The 8,621-nt window shown below is 39.0% G+C and overlaps 1 long non-coding RNA gene across 1 annotated transcript; it reads left to right on the top strand.

Annotated features, from left to right (window-relative positions):
* The first annotated feature begins 6,655 nt into the window (after positions 1 to 6,655).
* Positions 6,656 to 8,305, top strand: LOC146436614 (uncharacterized). The gene is made up of 2 exons (XR_014852918.1): positions 6,656 to 6,860; positions 7,860 to 8,305. It is a non-coding gene; the product is annotated as an uncharacterized LOC146436614 (long non-coding RNA).
* The last annotated feature ends 316 nt before the right edge of the window (positions 8,306 to 8,621 follow it).

Here is an 8,621-nt window from a genome sequence, read left to right as displayed (position 1 = left end):
ACCTTTTCCAGTGAGAGCAGCTGTATTTTGAGAACAGCTGTATTTTTCAATTGTTATTCCAAGTAATAGCAGTGCCCTTTGTCTTTTTCCTGTTTGTCATCCCGGCCCTGTGTGGGTTGTGCAGTGACAGCTTCCAGGAGCACTGTGGAGCTGCAGGGCAGGGCTGGAGGTGTTGTGCCAGCTTTTGTGTTTTAACACCTACAAATGAGGTAAGCTCTTGTGCTCCAAAGCATGGCATGGGCAGGCAGAGCTGGTGGGCTCGCTCTCTCCATCACTGAACTGGAGACTTCAGCACTGCTATAAGCTGGGGAACAAGTCTCCCACTGATCCAGGTTGTTTATGACTAGGTCATGGTGGTGTTGATATGAGCAACACTCAGAGATGTAAAAAATGGTGGATGCCACCCAGGGAATTTGGAATCTGAAGTGCTCTGTGTCATTCAAAATACTGATTTGGGTACCTAGTGCAAGCAAATCTTCTAATCCATGGCTCAGCACGGCAGTAACAGCCAGCTGATATTGGATACTGGGGAGAAAGTGTGGAAAGACAAGGTGAGCTTGGTCATTCTGAGACATAGAACATTCTATAAGAGAGGTTAAACTCTGAAGTTTTTATGTCACCATATTAAAAACATATTTGTTAACCATGTGTAGTCATTTAAAAGCTCTTGCAGGTTAGAGAACCTGGACTCCTCATCCTAGTGCTGTCCCCATGAGGTTCGAAAGCTTCACATCAGAATGGCCTCAATTAAAACAGCAGCACCACTATCTGTAGGTTACTGCTTTCCATCATTTATACTGTGTTATCTCTCTCTTCAGACTGGTTTTTAATTTTTATGTTTGCAATTATAAGTGATTTATAGGAAAATTCATTGCACGACCTGTCCAGAGTCATTAAATTCACCTGGGTTGAATAACCTGATGTTCACCTGGAAATAACCACATCAGTGACATTATCTTACTGAATTTTCAGTTACCTTAGAAGTATATAGCTTATCTTATCTTTTCTTCCCTTTTTTTTTCCCCTCTCAAGTATAGTGGCGGGGGAGGGAGGAACATTTTTAATTCATAAGAGGTAATTAGCCAAGTCTGAAAGGTGTGCACTAATTACAGAATGCTGTATATCTCGTGTAGCTGATTGCAGCACAGGTTTCTGAATAGTAGGTATGATTTTTTTCCAAACACTGTTCAGTAATTTGAAATGTTATTAGGGGATTAACTTTCCATATGAAAAGCTAAACTAATACTTATTATACAGATTATAACAGCAAGTGGCCTAAGAAGCTGTTGAGGCCATTATTTTTCAGGCTGCAGACACTGCCAAGGACCGAGGCAAGTGCTGGATAACCCTCCCAGCCAGGGGAATATGCAGAGCACCATCCTCTGCTCTTCCTCATCTTTCCTACCTCTGCCAACATGAGGCAAGCTGATGGGCTCCATTTAGGAACACGACTCTGAAATGAAGAGGCAGAGGAGAAAAGGTGTGGGGATTGTTTTGTGCTTCATTGTTCTGCTATGGCTGCAAATCAATCAAACTATGCTGATCTTCTCAAATTATTTAGAAGCAAATCTTTGGGAAAAGGCTATTCATATGTGTACTGTTTTGAGAAAACTGAGCAGTGCATCTTTAAATGTTTGCTTCAGCTTGCTTGATACATGGTAAAGTTAGTTTTTGCATTAGTATTTTTAAACCCCATTAAATAGCTTGTTTTTCTTTACTGTTTATTTTAGTAGGTAGTAGCTGGTTTTGATTCTTCTTTCCTCCTTCCCAGTGTTTATGCTCTTATAGGGTCACATATTCTCTCTTTGTGTGACCTCTGATATTTGTTCAACACATGGGAAATCTAACTGGATTCCTCCAAGCTAAAAGCATGAAGCTGTGGCTAGAGCTAGAGGCTTGTAGTTCCAGTGAAAACCTCCCATTCCCTATGAGCGAGGCAATAGCAAATGCAGACCTACTTTTAAATGAAGGCCATGCAGCTGTGACCATGAAGAATGGATGTGGGAGTATGTGGAGCAGGAGAAGGAAGCTGTTTGATTTCTCTGCTGAATAAGTCAGCACTTAAGTGTAGGGCTCAGAGTGGGGCTGTAAAATAATCAGTGGATGGAAAATACCTGTGTACAGTTTGTGCTTCTAGGGGAAATGTAACCCTGTTTTGGAAAAGAAAAGGATAAATGGTAAAGTTTGCTCATCCTTTTAACTCTGTACCCTGGTTTACTGTTAAATTCCAACACCACCTTCACCACTAGCACCAATACCCCTGCCATCCCCCCCAAAAGAAAACAAACTTGCCATTGTTTTTAAAAGAAATTATTTTTATGTAAAAATTTACTAATTACATCATATTAATTACACTGACCAAGAATTACTTGGTCAATTCTTCATAAATAATTTAAAATATCTCATTATTACTTTTTTCTCTGCCTTTTTGTCTTCATTTTCATATTCTTTGATAGATTAACTAGCAGAGCTCTTCCTAAGAGGACTTGCATCCTTTAACAAATGTCCAAATAATTTACTGAAAAGTAAATTATCTGCCCACCCTATTAAGCAAGGCTTCCTTTGTTTTGCTTCTCAGTGCTGTTTCTGTTTGTAAAATGATAGCTTCAACCCCTCTGTTTTTGCTGAAACATGATTGAATAGCTTATTGAATGCACTTTGTCCATACTTCTGGAATACATTTGCTGTTCTAAATTTTTTAATGCGTTTAGCTTCCAATATGAAACTTGGGGAAATGGTTCTGAACATCTCCACATCAGGTTCCCATTGCGTCCCTTTGTCTATCCTAGCAGTAATATCCTCTGAGATTTTCTCCTACAGGCATCTCTGAAACCCTTAATTGAACCACTAGTGTGCTTGTTTAAAGTGTTTCCCTCGCTTGGCTTTCTAAAATGATTTTTAAGCTTTCCTTATGTACGTTTTCAGTTTCCCTAGCCTTTCCCTTAACTAATGGCATTATGATGGTCTCCTGTCTTCAGGGATCTCTCTTGAACTACATGAACTTGTAAAGTGTCAGTGAAAACTTCTCTCAATTTCTGTTCCCACTTTTATTTCTCTCTTGGATATCTGATGTCTAGTCTGTGGGCTTTCTTCAGGCTCACCTGTGAGTAGCTGTGCATCCTTTTGCAAGAGAAGAAAGGGGTGTAAGTCACTCCCTTGCATGCTGATAGGGAAAATATGTTGTACCAGAAAAATTTGGCATTGGTGCCATTAGCACTGGACTAAGCATTGAGTTCTTTTGACTGGTTTTATCAGGATATGCCAATATGGTACTTTTATCCTTAGGTTAGTTGTCTAATCAAAATTAGAAAACTCAGACTAAAGTACCAGTGCAGCTTTCAGGATATAGCTCTGGTTTACATGTAAAGTCAAAGATTTGGGAAGCTTTGTAGGGAAGATTAAGGAAGATCTATAAAACACCCAGTATGATGGTAATTTTAAATTGTTTCTCCTAGCAGTTTGATCTAGGAAAAAGCAAGCAAACCCCAATGTTATTACAGGATTTTTACCTAAAATCAGCTACCAGGGTAAGGAGCCAGATGGGACTGAGAAAGCCACTTTGCCCCAGTACCCTGCTGCAAAGTACTGTCATGAAGGGCGGGCATGGTCTGTGCCATCTGCCTCGTGTCAACCAGAGGTGATGTGCTGGGGGCACTCTGGGGCTGAGCCTGGGCAAAGACAGTGTGTGCAAGGAGTGACAGCCCCATGCTCCACCAAAGCTTCTGAAGGACCTTAACCAGGGAGCACACAGAGCTCCCAATACCGATACCAACAGCCAGGGAGAAGAGGCACCATTCCCTACACTCACACTGAATGAAGACAAGGTGCAATTCCTGCAGAAACCAAGGGAAGGAATTGCCCCTCAAATGCTGCTGCTGCAGAGCTGAGGCTGCTCATGTACTGGAAGTACCTCACATATGGATCACCTGGGCTGCTTGTTCAGTTGCCTGAAGGTGAGCCAAAATACCTGCTTGGTGAGCGCTGTCAGTGCCTAACTTGCATTGAAACAAGAAAGTAGTAAAGATTGGAAAAAGCCTTAAAAGCTGCTTATTCAGGTATGAGGCACCAGATTCAGTTATATCTGGGAACAGTTGCAAATTAATTCTTTAACTATTCCAAGTAGTCATTGCATTTTAGTTTGATGCTTTTCATTCTCATTCTGGAAAGTGAATTCTTAAATCTTTGGGTTTGATCAAATTAAAAAAAAAAAGCTAAAAAACCCAAACCAGGAAAAAAAACCTCATACTGAGATATTTTGACTGTCTGATTCACTTTTGGTTTTTTTCATTTGGTTTAGTTTTTTTCTTTTAATACTTGATCAGATCTTTCACTTCCAATATTCTATGGATGGGTTCAAAAGCATTTTTGTTCATCTTACATATTGTTCCATATATCTGTCTTGAGCTATGTTGGCTTCTCTTGTCATTTTGACACTGATTTACTGGAATGAACTTATATTTTAAACTCTGTTACTGTTCTTTAAATGCCTTCCATTTCACATTAACATTTCTCAACAATAGTTAGTTCTAATTAGTCTTTTTCCAGCCTGTTTGCAAATCTAGAACTATGTCTTCTGAAAACAAACTTACTGAAGAATATCAGATATTTTAAGAAAATAAGTGATAAAGTGACTTTGCTGCTGGTAGTTCCTCTATGTTCTGTGTGTGCTTGTATCCATTTATATATATATAATGAATATAAATATATATAAAAATATGTATTTTTAAATATATAAATTTATAAATATATAATTATACAAATTATAATATATAATACAATAGATATATATTATATGCATTATATATTATATAGGATATCTATATTATATATATGTAATATACTATATAATATTATATCTATTATAAAGTATATATAATATAATATATAAAATATACATTATATATTATGTATAATACATTATATAAAATTATATAAATATATTACTACATTGCACAAATATATTATATAAAAATTTATAAATTATAATATAGTATATAACTATAGATATAGATATAGATATATATATTTCAGTTCATGAAAGGTAATGAAATCCCAAATTCGGAGAAGAAGAGGAAGAAGCACTCGGGGAAGGAGATATGATCAAATACAAGGCCAGTGATAACAAAGCGAAAAATTTGGAAATCGAGCAAATACAAAGCAGTGGGTTGGGATGAAATGAGGGGCAGTGAAATGGAGCAGATATTGCCCGAATTCTAGGGAATGAATTTTTTAAATCAGAAAAGATAGCAAGAAGGTGAGGTTGGAGAAGAAGGGGAGGAAAGGAAAGGCTGAAAAAAAAAATGGGGAAAACTTTGCACCGAAGTGCAAACAAGCAAATGGCATGGCATGAGCTGAAGTGCAGGACAAAGCACCGAACCTTGCCAAACTGATCCTCACTGAAATCACAAGATTTCATTACCCTTCATGAAATGAAAAAATATATATACATATATATATATGTCCGATAGTCATTTGCAGAAACTAATTTTTTCAGTGACCTATAGTAAGTAGAGTATCAAAGGTTTATCAGTAGGTCATAGATTTCTGTTAGAGTGTTCTAAAAGAGTTCGCATGGTCTATCAGCAACTGTGTCCCAAAAAGCCACTCACTCCCACCATGTTGAGGGTGGAGATAGTTGGAAGAGTAAAAGTGAGAAAACACATGGGTTGAGATTAAGACAGTTTAATGAGGAAAGCCAAAGCAATCCACACAAGAAAGCAAAGCAAGGCAATTCTCCACTTCCATGGGCAGACAGGTGCTCAGCCATCCCCAGGAAAGCAGGGCTTCATCATAGGTAACAATGACTTGGGAAGGCAAATGCCAAACACCCCTCCATACATCCCCCTCTTCCTCCTTCTTCTCCCAGCTCTGTATACTGAGCACAAGGCCATGTCATCTGGAATATCCCTTGGGTTGGCTGGGGTCAGCTGTCCCAGCTGTGTCCTCTTCCAATTCTTTGTGCAACCCCAGTCCCTCTCTAGTGGGGTGAGGTGAGAGGCAGAAAAGGCCTCGGATCTGTGTAAGCTCTGCTCAGCAATAACAATTATTGCTCAGCAATAATCCCTGGCTTATCAACACTGTTTCCAGTACAAATCCAAAGCACAGCCCTATACCAGCTACTATGGAAAAAATTACTCTATCCCAGTCAAAACCAGCACACATTCCTATTGGCATGTTTTGATGGCTTTCTAACTGCCCATAGATTTGTGTGTACCTGTGTTTGTCTTGATCTTAAACAGGTTTTCAGTCTTTCTAGAGACAATGGAAAGCCAGAGCTGTAACAAGATAGCTTTATAATTTTCAGTGAAAAAAATTTGCATATATGTTAATATTTTTGTTCTGTTTTAAACCAAACAGCTGAATAATTTGCTTCCTCATCTGTCTTTCGTGTGCTGCTGCACAGACATCCATTACCTGTCTTCTACAGCAGCAAAAAACCTGTGCAGAGATGTTTCATTCAGTGCTCCTTTTTTCTTGGAGGATTGTTTACAGACAAATTTATTTTAAATTTTTTAAAACAGTGCCTGTGGATGTAGATGAGCATAGGTACATTGCAAGAGAGAGAGAGAAAACATCAGTTTTAGAACCATACAATTAATACAAGCTGAGGGTTGAGATGCATTTGTGGTGTGCCATTCTGATCCATGTGATTATTTTCTGTCTCCCTTGTATGCTGTTTCTTCATTGTTTGGTGCTCTTGAGGTATGAATTTTAGTCAAAGATAAAACTGTGGTTGTTTTACTACTTGTATTACTATAATTCTTAGGAATCCGAGTCATGAGGCATGATTTCACTGTTCTAACCACTGTAGCAGTGCTGAACTGGAAGAGATTTCTGAAGAAATTACAGCACAAGAAACGGTAAAGCACACCCTGTGGATGCAAAGACAGGAATGCATAGCCTGAGTTCAACACCCTGGATGGGACTGGTGGTAGTCCTAGAAAGTTTCCTCCTCCTCACTGCAATGTCAATTGCTCTATTAGATCTTCCTTTCTTCCTCTCTGTTTAGTCTTGCTGATAGAGGAAACATAATTAATATTCTGGTTGGCAGTTATATTCTTAGAAGATGTGGCTGAGGAGAGCATTGGGAGCTAACTAGAACTTTAGAAAACCCTCTTAAATATGAGGAGCAGCATGAGAGCATACACACATTTTTTGGCTTCTATTTGACCTTTAAAAAAAAATAAAGGTGAATGACAGGGAGGTGAATGATAGAAATAAAACTTTCAGCCGTGGCTGAAGGATCAACAATATTGGGGACTATGAAGAGTTTTAAAGTGAAGATGAGTCCCTTGGAATTGGATGGACTGGAGGGAATGAAGTATTGGCTCTGCTTTGCAGTGTTGCTTGGAGCAGTGCATTCAGGAAAAAATAACTGTAGTAATAAAGTTATGAGTAATGAGGGACTGCCTGGCTAAAAGGCTTAGCTTTGTGCATGGACAGGAGAGGTCTTGTATGAAGAGAACCAGCAAGACTTCAAAGATTGCATTCCAGAAACTGGATTTGGATGGGTGTTTAAGAGAAGCGCCAAGTGCAGCTTGATCAAAGCCCACAGTTATACCTTGTCTGAGCAAATATTTACAGTAAATTAGGCATTCATTTTGAGTTTTATGTTACTCAGATTTTCAAGGGGTGTAAAGCTCAAAAAGTGAAGTGGATTTCATCTGTGAAGAGACTTGATTTCCAGGTTAGATTGGAGAGCAGGTGGAAAGGGAAAATTCCTCTCCCTTCATAGTATTATTGCTGCTTATATATCCCTATCTTTCTGCCTGCTTGCTCTACCCAAAGCCTCAATGCCAATTTCATAACACTTATGTGACCTTCTAACTGTGGTCTTTGGCTTGTTTCCTACACGCCAGCAGCTCAGTGAGACACAAGGATGACAAATGAATGAGCACACCCTTGAGAAAAGAGGATTTTTGGATAAAAGAGCTGTGACAATCTCAGCAAGAAAACTGCCTTGCTCGATTCCTCTGTGTTGTACCGTGGTATCAAAGAAATGCTTGACACAACCATCAAATTACATTTCTTCCCAAACAACCTGCAGGACCTGCAATTTAGGCAAAGCACTCAAATTAAAGAATCAAGCAAGGCACCATGCTGCTCCTTAAGTTGCTATGAGAATTTCGTGCATTCCTGCCTGCATCATGCAGCCCTCATCCCTATGCCTTGTTATGGCTTCATTGTGCTCCTTCCTGGGTGTAAGAAATGTGAGCAACTGCTTGTGTCACTGCTGAGTGGAACTGAGGAGGCAGGTCGGCTCTGAAGATCTCCAGGCAGAAGAAAAAAAAAAAAAAAAGAAAAAGGGAAAAAAAAAGGCGTAACAGGGAACGGGATGAGCATGATTCTGGAAATGCAGGGCTGGCTTTTATCTGCGATTGTTCTGAGTTTTACCAGGAGCAGGGTGGGATGGTGCAAAACTGAAGAGGGTACAGGAAATTTGAGGCTTTGCTTGCCCCTCACAAATTTGTCACAGTTTTGTCCCTTTGACTTAACAATTTGCTCACAATGTGCATTATCTTTGCCCATTACACATCATAATTTTTAATTTCATTTTAATCCTGTCTGCAAAGCACATCTGAAAATTTAGCATGCTAGTAAGGGTAAAACATTTTATTTGA

Source organism: Lichenostomus cassidix, chromosome 5 (genome assembly GCF_008360975.1).
Source record: "Lichenostomus cassidix isolate B80296 chromosome 5, HeHo_3.0, whole genome shotgun sequence".
NCBI classification, from domain to species: Eukaryota; Metazoa; Chordata; class Aves; order Passeriformes; family Meliphagidae; genus Lichenostomus; species Lichenostomus cassidix.
Note: the sequence above shows the minus strand (reverse complement) of the source record. Positions and strands in the feature narration are given on the sequence as shown.